Here is a 10,657-nt window from a genome sequence, read left to right on the forward strand (position 1 = left end):
TGTTGGCATTCTTTCTGAAGTGCTAACAGCACATGAAGGAGACTAGTCATTAAATTTTGCGTGGGTAAGTGGTCTGAAAAGTCAATATTTTACGCAAAGCCATTTTTAAAGAACAGCTGCTCCTTGTATTACCCTATTCCCATCACTAAACCAGGAAATAAAATGGTAGCTCTTTAGGACTTAGCAGTAGAGATCCCTTTGTTGTTTAGAGTGCAGTAATAAATCACTCTTACCTCGTGTGTTACCAGATGAAGACAGTGGCAGGCTCAAAGCAGACAACTGTTGAAAGAAAAAAAAAAAAAACTAAGAGAATGTAGATTCTTCTTTTTTCCACTTAATCACAAAATACAAGTAACTATATTGTGTACCGTGTCATTCTTAGGAATGGTGGAAAGAAAAATTAAAATTTGGAAAGAGTAGCCATCTCCCTTAAGTGAATGGTCCTCACCACCAGGACTGTAGAACCAGCCAGATGCCCTCCATGTATACATACCTTGAGGAATTTTGAAGAAGGACGGGACCAAGGCATGTGGGCTCCACTTTTATAGAGACTGTTCTGCAAGCACAAGCTGCCACCTCAGCTGTCCGAACTGGTACCTACTTGGCAAAACCGTTTTTGGCAAATCTCTTTGCACAATATTCACTGACTGTGGCTGTGAATGGATATAATTAGAAATATTTCTTGTCACCTATAAATAATTTGACAGAGGATAACCTAGAGTTCTTTATAGGCATTTGATAGGGGACAGGGATTCAGGGCTTCTAAGGCTGTTTCTCCAGCTTTGCTGTTACATCATTCACCATGGAGTTCAAAGCCAGGCCCCCACTTACTCTCCTGCCTCTAAAGTTGGTCCAACAGAACGAGCTGGACGTGAGGAACTTAGGACTAATTGGTTTTTAGCACTTAAAGCCATTAAGGAGCTGGGATGAATTTTAGATCTGACACTGTCTTTGGAAGCAGTGAGTGATAGATATTAAGGCAGAAAATTCCTAGCCAGGGTCCCGATTTTAGAAACACTGGCGATAGATGCTTTTAAAGTTTGAAAAGCTAAACATGATGGAGAAAACGAATTGTCAGGTTAGGCAGTGGCGGTAGACCAGTGCAGGCCTCATAAGGGATTTAGAACAGATATAAACACTTCTGTTCCTTTTCTGAAGAACTTGCCATGGCTACGTCCAGCTCATTTGTTTTCACTGAGGGGACACCAGGATGCCGTGTGGTGATCACGCGTGTTTCCCCTGCATGATGGAAGGAGACACAGACATGCGTCCCTAGTTCACGGGCAAATCCTCATGACTAGCTGTAGCCCTAATGAGGTGGGTACTACATACTTTGATTTAAGGTGGGAGGAAAGACGTGGTATCCACAAAACTCTAGTGGATTGAGAAGATGAGTGGGAGTATGCCATATGCCCATGATACTTGTAAATTGGGTTTTGGTGGTTTTGCCACATACACAGCTGTTGCCGAATATGACGGGAAATCTATCTACTCTAAGTGTGTCCCTGAGATCCGATGTGATATTTTTTACTATCATCTGCTAGCTTAAATTACTGATTAATGTGATCACTATTTTTATGCATCCTATTGAGTTAGAATTTTCTCTTTAACACATTAACAGACTGAATATTTTATACTTTTTTTAAAATTTCTTTTGATACAATCCTGTGGAAGGCAGACATTATTTTTATTTTCTAAAAAATCTCTGTGGAAATGACTCTCAGAAGTTCAGCAATGTACACAAAATGTTGGGGGTCTAAGAAAGAGGAAATGTCTTCTGATTTTTTTCTATGTTAAGATTTTCACAACTCATTTATTTTTACTTCTTTTGGAACTTGGTACCTAAATTCTAGACATAATAACTATATTATCAAGCACACCCACCACTTTTAGAACTAAAAGAGAAGAAGACACTGTGGATGGGACCAAGACACAGGCTGAGTTATGCAACTATAGCTAGTGAGAACTGTACCTAAAACACAGAGCTTTGACAAACTGCAGAGACCGACTGATCATCCAGATCTTGAAAGCTCTGAAACGGGGCAGGGGTCTTGTGGAGACTGGCATAGACCACCAGGAATGGGTCAGAGAACCTTGCAGAGCTTGGACAAGGACAGAAGAGTAGCAGCGCTGAATGAGGGAGAGGCCTTTCCCTTATACGTGCTTCTCTAAGGACTGTGTGAACAGGAAATACAGGAAAACAGTGCTAAGCCTTCTTGTATCTGTGTGGTTCTTTGTGATTTGGATGCTGTGTTTAAGCAGTTTGGATAAGAGCTTCTCCCTTGTGTGTCCCCCCATTATCCTTGCAGATTTGGAAATGTTATAGGATTCTGTGATCTTGGACTCCTTCATCTACTAAAAGCATAAATTTAGTGAAAACCTGAGATTCCCTTTATCCTATAGAGTTGTATGAATTAAATTAGGCTATGTAAACAATCTATAGTATAAACTGCCTTTATGAGTAATAAAGGCATTACAGATGATTATTATTGGAGGTTATATATAATCACTTAATTCTTAAATATACACACCCACAGACATACACCCACACACACATACCTACACATATGTAAGATGCTTAGAACAGTGTCACCAGGGGCTGCTGAAGCAGACATTTTGTAATTCCAAGTAAAGGTCACAATGACATGCTGACACTCCTGAATGTACCACGGGAGTCCAGATGGTAGTAAAGGACCGCAGAGAGATGGTGGCTAGGAAATGTCAGCGAACAAGATTATTATTGTTGTTTTATGGTTTTATTAGATGAATTTTGTCCAAAAATTATAGTTGGCACCCAGTCCTAGCTTCTGTGGTATCTGGCATAGCAGCACAGCCTCAACGAAACCCCTTGAGATTCGGCAAGTCACATTTGTTGTTTGTCTTTTTAAAAATTTGTCTGGGACTCCCAATGGGTCATCACTGTTGAAGAGAAGTTGCATATTCATTTTAAGTCGGTTGTTTATAACACTGAGCAGAATTCTCATTCCAGGGTGTGGGTAGAGTCATTCACTCGCTTTTCTACTCTACACATACTTACTAAATGTCCACTGTGTACCAATAAATTACCCAAACTGGCCAAGCTCATGCTTCAGTCAATGGGGGTGGACATACACAGACAAAGAAGTCAGTATGTAGTACGCCAGATGACACTACATGCTAAAAGGAACAATAAAACCGAGTAAGGGGGAAAGGGAGAACTGTACCAAGGTGGGCGATCTTGGAAGGCTTTTCATGGAAGGTGACAGACATTTGAATAGAAGCTTGAGGGAAGTTAAGAAACAAGCAATGTGGGTATCTAGAAGAAGAATATTTCAGACAGAACAGAAAATGTAAAGGTCCTGAGGCTGGAGTACCCTAAAGTGTTGAAGGATCAGTGAAGAAGCCTGAAACAGAAGCACACTGTCAGGGGACAAGGTGGTAGCGTGGCGGCAGACGGAGTGGGAAGGGTCAGTTAACGTAGGAGCTTGTGAGACCATGTCAGGACTTGGTTTTTAATCTGAATGAGATGGAGAGCCAGAGGAGAATTTTAGGAAGGGGGGCAGTGTAGTCTGACTGAAGATTTAAAAGAACCACTCTGGTGCCTGTGTTGAATGTAGATTGCAGGGCAGCAAGGGGAGGCCAAGGAGAGGCAGCAGGCTACTCACTGCCACAGTGTAGATGGATCATAATGGTGGCTTGGGCCGTGTTCCTGTTAGTGTGGCTGACTTACCATACTGCCCCAGATGATGGCCTAAAACAAACATTTTATCATGCCTATGGATTTTGAGGGTCAGGAATTTAGAATCTGGAAGGGACACAGCATCCTTTGTTTTATAGTACCTGTGTTCTCTGAGAACAAAACCTGGGGGTGATTCAACAGCTAGGGGCAAGTATTATGTCCCATAACAAAAGCCAGAGAACAAAAGGATTGTTGAGAAGGGTAGCTAATAAATACAGTGATGCCTGGGGGCAGACATGGGGTCCAGGGAAAGTTTGTTAAAAAAGGGGAGAGACTAAGCATATTTGTGTTGATGATGAGGATTCTGTAGAGTTAATACAAACTGATGACACAGGAGAAGAGGGAATTATTGTGAGTGGCAAGGCAAGGGGGACTGGAGTCCAGAGGCTCTGATGGGAACATGGACAAGGGTTAGGGTTAGGAAAGAAGACGGAGAGTGAGAGCGAGATGCAGGTTAGCTGATAGATTTGATGGTGGGAAGATGAGGGGGTTCCTATTTGCTTGCTTCTGTTTTCTCAGTGAAGTATGAGGCAAGGTCACTGGCTGAGAGTGAGGGCAGTTGAAGGAGATGTAGTGGGTATACAGAGAGAAGGTGTGACGTGTTCTCTTTGAAGAGGGAGAGGCTCTCCCAGGAGTACTGAGTTATAATCTTGTAGTTAAAGTGAGACCAGGTTAGCGGATCTGTTTTTCTCCAGCAAGTTCAGATGCTTGGATGTAGCCATAGAGAATCTGGGTTTAACCAAGGTGAGACTTTGTCAGGCAAGTGAAATTTAGAGAGAAGGCCAACGGAGTTAAGAATCTTTTCGAGTGAGTTATTATAATGTTGGGCCATGAAATTTAGGCCTGGTTAAAGAAGGAGGTGAAAGAACATATCAGAACAATGAAAAAGTGGTAGGGGTCAATGGAGATGATGGGATATCTGGAGTAGGTGAGCTGGAAGAAGAGGCGGTGTTAGAGATTGAATGGAATGAATCCCGCTTGGTGGTGATGTGTGATTATTTCATATGTGGTTGGATTTGATTTGCTAATATTTTGTTGGGGAATTTTGCATCGATGTTCATAAGAGACACTGAACTAGTTTTTCTTTCTTGTAATATCTTTATCTGGTTTTGATAGTAAGGTCATTCTGGCCCCATAGAATGAGTTAGAAAATGCTCCCTCTGCTTTTTTCTTGAAGACATTGTGGAGAATTGATACTATTTTTCCTTAAATCTTAGGTAGAATTCACCAGTGAAATTATCTGAACCTGATGATTTCTGTTTTAGAAGCTTATTAATTATTGATTCAATTTCTTTAATAGATGTGCATCTATTCAGATTATTTATTTCTCCTTGTATGCTTTGGTAATTTGTGCAGAGACTGAATGGGATGCTTGAGGTTGAGATTTTTGTGAATGTACAGATCTTGATCATGACAAGGGCAGTGATGACTATATACTCAGCTACCTCAAACTATTCCCCAGAGCTAATTTTCTACACATGCAAATATATAGTGTATTATATACAAATATATCATATTTGTATATAAATGTATAGGGTGTATATATATATATTTATTTATACAAATGGGATTATATATACTGATGGTCTTCAACTTGGTTTTTTACTCATTATCATGTATAGAAATGCTTTCCATAGTGGTATTTATTCATTTAATTGGTATTTATTGGGCAGACATACAAGAGTTTAAAAAAAGAAGTCCGTGCTCTCTTGGAATTGACATTTTGATGGAAGGGGGTGGTGGATACAATGAATTCATTAAAAAAAAAGTTAAAGATGTATTTTTTATTCTATGTGACGTGCTATGAGAAGTGTAAGTTAGAGTAACAAGGTAGAGATTACTGTAGGCAGGGGGCCACATTGGTGTGGCAAGCAAGATAGACTTCTTTGAACCAAGACTTGAATCATGCGAAAGAATTACCTCTGAAGAGATCTGAATGAAGAGCATTCCAAGCAGGGACAATTGTGGGGAAGTGAGTGAAGGAAAAATAGGTCCGTATCTTCAGTGTCTACCAAGAGCCACGTGTATATTCTCAGTATTTGATTTGCCTCATTTGATCCTCATGCAAACTTCAAGAGTAGAAAATGCCATTATGCTGTCTACTGAAAAGGGACTGAGCTGCAGTCTGGTTCAATAAATTGCCCAGGATCACATAGCTAGTGTGTGTGGTGGAGCGGAGACTCGGCCCAGGCAGGGCCGCCCCCGAGACTGTCACCTAGTCACCAGCTCTACAGCCTCTAGTGTCCCTTCCAACTCCGAGATTCCATGTTTTTTTAGTGATTTTACTGACACAATGAAAGCTATGCCAGAAGTAAACAGCTAACAGAATGATAAATGAGAGACCTCCCGTCAAATTACTGATTTACGTTTTGTGAAAGCTGCATTTTATGAGAACTGCATGTGGTGTTGTGTTGTCCTGTTGTTGAACATGCCATAACCTTGCCCTACCAAGCCAGCATATCCAAAACCAGGATGCCATAAGCAAACTACCCCATGATACACAAATCTATGCAAAGTACATGATGCTAAAGAGATAGAGAAATGTAGAGACTTGTGTTTTCTGTGCCACAGCATGTAGGGAGAGCCTTGAAGATGTTTTTCAGAAATTCTGTCTTGGGAGCACATCAATAATTTGTCCCTACATGACACGTAAGTTTTGCTCGCTTATCACCCACCCCTTCTAGCCATCTATACCTTTCCACTTCCTTGAATAGAGTGAATACAGGAGCACCTACTAGGTGTTAAAATTAACTCAGATGCACACAGATTCCTGGGGAAGCAAGTCTAGATGGGAAAAGAATGGGGAGACAGAATCATTCAGCTCTTTCTAATTATTCTCTTTCATTCTTTAGGGACTCCCTGATTCCCAGGGCTTGGTATGTACTTGTTTGGCTCACTCTTGCTCCCCGCCAGGTATTAGCTGACATTCCTACTCTTATGTGTAAGAAGTCATGTGCTGTCCCCACCATGCAGGCAACATTAATAATTAATATTTGACAATCTATTCTCCCATGTATTGGTGAACTATAATAAAAAATAAATCAGTGGGACAAATCTAATTTTAACTTAAATCTTTTCAAATTCTCTGTCCTTCTTAGTTCCAGTTAGACAGCAAGACACACGTCTAGGATCGTTTTTCTGTTCAAGTCTTACGTATGGTGCTAAGTTTCCTATTCCAGAAAACAAGTACCAATAAAGTGTTGCCGTCCGTACTGATAGCTGGTATCTTCTACACAATTGGAAGTACTGGTAGGAGGAGAATATATTATATTCCCAAGTGGCAGGATATCAACAAGAGAGAATTGTAAAGAAGTAAGAGGCAGTTGTGTAGGGGAAATGAAGTAAATCTTTTAGTATTCCTGTGCTGGTTGTTTGTGGATGTTTTGCATTTCTATAAATGTCACTGTGTAAACAGTTGCCCATTGGTTTTGAAGGTGTTGAAAGTAAGAGAAAAGTTTTAAGAAACTATTTTTTCCCTAAATATATATTGTAGTTGGGCAAAATTCAGAAGTAAAATGTGAATAAATACAACTCTTTTTCTTTAAATGAGTAAACCAGACTAATCAATCTAAATTCTGGAATTTCCTTGGGTAACAGGAGAGATCAGACAGATTGCAAGAATTGAAGAGGAGAGAGAGACAGGGTGCATTAACTGAACAGGAGCCATGAGGCAGGATAGAACATCTGAGCAGAAGAGATAAGACAAGATGCAGTAATTGAAGGGGAGAGACAAGAAAGCATGCAATAAATGAGAGGGAAAGAGAGAGAAAGGACAGGATGCAATAACTGAATGGGAAGGACAGGTAGGATACAGTAATGGAAGAGGAGACATAAGAAAACATGCGATAAATGAGATAAATAAAACATGCGAAATATGATGCATACATATTGCATCCTGAGAAGACAGGATGCAATAAATGAGCAGGCGAGATAATACAGGGTGCAAAAATGAATGGGAGAGATCAGACAGGATGCAATACCTAGGCGGGAAAGATAAGGCAGAATGGAATAACTGGGCAGAAGAGATCAGACAGGATGCAATAAATGAGCAGAGAGATAAGAAAGGATGAAATAACTGGACGAGAGAGTTAAGACAAAATACTGTGACTGTGAAGGACACATGGCCAGGGTGCAGTAACTGAACATAAGAGATAAGACGGGGTAGAATATCTCGGTGGGAAAGAGAAGACAGGAAGGGATAATTGAACAGGAGAAGATATAGGTAATTGCTCTAGAGAGATTCTTCTTCCTATTAGGGATGGTTGCTTGGAGCCAGTGCCCTTGAAGGATAAGTAGGGTGCACTTACAAAAGAGGAGGCGAGAGTATGATGGTCAGAGGCAGCAGCAGAAGTGAGGAGAATAGGACAGTGAGATGAAAGTACAGGAAAGGAACATTTCCGTCCACCTGCAGGTCATAGAACACTTATCAGGGGATGCTTTGACTCTTAAATAAGGCTTTAAAGGGAACCATGTCGAAGCTGAGACTTAAGGAATGGTTAAACATTTGTCAGATGGATAAGAAGGGGAGGGCATGAAGGCAGCAAATTCAAAGGTATGGAAACTTTCATTCATTCATACTTCCAAAACGTCATTATTGAGCAGATACTCTGGTCAAGGCACAATGTCAAGTGGAGGGATATACGGGTGAATAAGAAAGACCCCAAACCTATATATGCTTCATGTAGCATCCATTTTAATGAGGGAGAATGACATTACTTATTTGCAGTTTAGTTAAGTGATAAGTAAAGAGAGCATACAACAGGGAAATCAGACCTATTCGGGAGGGTCTAGGTCTTTTTCTTAACATAGTGAAATTTAAGCTCAGATTTAGAGGATAAATAGGCCCTAGCTAGTCGAAGTATAGAGGTAAGAAGTGAGAGGGTCCTTGAAGCCAAGGCAGGTGAGAAGGCTCAGAGTATGTCCCTAGAACTAAAAAGGAGATCAGTGAGGCTGAGACACACAAGAGGAAGGCAGAGTGTATCACAAGGTGGAGCTTACAGGGTAGGCGAGGGCCATCCTCAGGATTTTAATCTTTATGCTACGAGAAAAGAGGGGTGACTTTAAGCGGGACAGTGATGTGGCCAGTGTATTGTTTTTAGAAAGCTCTCACTGGCTATAGTTTAGATTCTGTCAGAATGGTTTAGACTCAGGAAAGAAGAGTAGATGTGTGGGAGACCAGGCAGTAGATGATGGCAGTTTGGATGGGGAACATGGTGGAAAAGACAGAGTTGATGGTCTTGAAAGATATTTAAGGGCAGTGAAGAAAAAAACATGATGACCGATTGGATATGGGTGAGTGAAGGACAGGTTGGTCGGTCTCAATGCTGGTTCCTAAATAGTTAGGTTGAGGAACTGAATGATCACCGTTGCCATGTGCTGTGATAAGGAACAGTGCAGGAATACAAGAGAGGCTAAAGGATTGGAGGCTATGGTCATGAATTAATTTTGGCCACGTTGAGTTTAAAGTTTCTATTAGCAGAGACATTAAGCCTGGAGTTCAGAGTACAGAACTAGAGTTGGGGTGTAAATTTGGAATCCATACGTTATGGATGGTAATAGAAACCAAGGGAGCAGGTGAGATCATCCAAGGAGAAATGTAAACTGAGAGGAGAAGGGGGCCTAGGATGGAAACTTGGGTCACATCACATTGAGTTCACAAAAGAAAACTTCCTTCTTCTTCAGAAGAACTTCAGAAGAAAAACTTCTGATGGTTAGACAGAGGCAGATGAGATGATGAAGGAGAATGAGAGAGGCTGGAGAGCTGGAGCTATGAAGGACACCAAAGCAGGTCAGAGTTTTGGAAATGAAGGGAAGAATACATTTCCATAAAAGAGAATGGTCAGATGTGTAACATGCAATTGAGAGGTTGAGGTGATTAAAGATTGGGAAGTGTCCATTCGATTTAGCAATAAAGACGTCACTGAGGATCATAGTGAGATCCATTTAGGTGCAGTGGAGGGAACAAACACCAGCCTGGAGTGAGTTGAGGAGGAGGTGAGGAAAGGCAGCAATGTGTATATGTAACAGTTTTGAGAGATTTTGTCAGAAAGTAGAGACATGAGAAAGGAACTAGAGTGAAGAATTGGGTCAAGTGAGAGTTTTAAGATAGGATGCAGTAGAGTGGAAGATATTGAGAAGAAGGTGGAAGAAAAGGAGTGTCCACTGTATATTCTGAGAAGGGGGGAGGGGATGAGATTTAGAATAGGCAGATGAGGCGGCCCTGAATTTAAATTGGAGGAGCGACCTCCACATTCGAAGGATGAATATGGCTTGGCAGCAGAAATGGGAGGCCATTGGCATCTGAGAACACCTAGTTTTTCTTTTAAGCAGGATGTGAGGTCACCTCATGGGGCCAAAGGCAGGGAATGGAGATTTGAGGAGAGCAGAGATCTGAAATAGAACTAGAGGGACTGAGCAAGTTGACTGCAAAACTCCAGCACCGAAGGCCCAGCGGGGTCCGTGATTGGGAATTTATACTGGTACCATCTCCTTGGAAATGTGGAGTAGTGAACTGTTGCATTCATTCAGGTTTGGTTTCTTTCCACTCGAGTGTGGCAGGGGATAGGAGATGGCAAGCAAGTTTGGGGTTTTGTGAAGAGAGTGGACAAAAGATTATGAATTTTTGCTTGCTTGGAAGAGCAAAAGGGGCTGATGAATATGGAAGAAATAAAAGGTCAGAGGTTATTGGAGGTACAGTGTGGTTAAATAAGAATGTTAGATTAGGGATAGGGCAACATGCAAGCTGGAAGATCAGAAAGGTGGTGCTTGATTTGGTGAGTGTGATGTTGGGGCCTTTTCCAGAGTGGGACTGTGGACGAGGTGCAGGGGAGGAGAAGGCAGTGGAGGATGGGAGTCACTGGACTAGAGACATCATCCATATGGATGAGGAAATCTCCCAGGAATGTGGGAAAAATTGGGTGATCAGAGAAGAAGGGCCAA

The 10,657-nt window shown here is 41.4% G+C and overlaps 1 protein-coding gene across 1 annotated transcript in view; it reads right to left on the reverse strand.

Moving 5' to 3' along the window:
* LOC102967793 (myosin-4) overlaps window positions 1-3,710 on the reverse strand; it is a 28,059-nt gene extending 24,349 nt beyond the window's left edge. Inside the window, exons 1-4 of the mRNA XM_007085948.3 lie at window positions 3,645-3,710; window positions 2,560-2,919; window positions 494-653; window positions 234-279 (exon numbers count right to left, since the gene is read on the reverse strand). The gene's annotated coding sequence lies outside the window, so the exon portion shown is untranslated. The remainder of the gene's footprint in view (window positions 1-233; window positions 280-493; window positions 654-2,559; window positions 2,920-3,644) is intronic.
* Between the last annotated feature and the right edge of the window lie 6,947 nt (window positions 3,711-10,657).

The sequence above is a fragment of the Panthera tigris genome, chromosome E1 (genome assembly GCF_018350195.1).
Source record: "Panthera tigris isolate Pti1 chromosome E1, P.tigris_Pti1_mat1.1, whole genome shotgun sequence".
NCBI classification, from domain to species: Eukaryota; Metazoa; Chordata; class Mammalia; order Carnivora; family Felidae; genus Panthera; species Panthera tigris.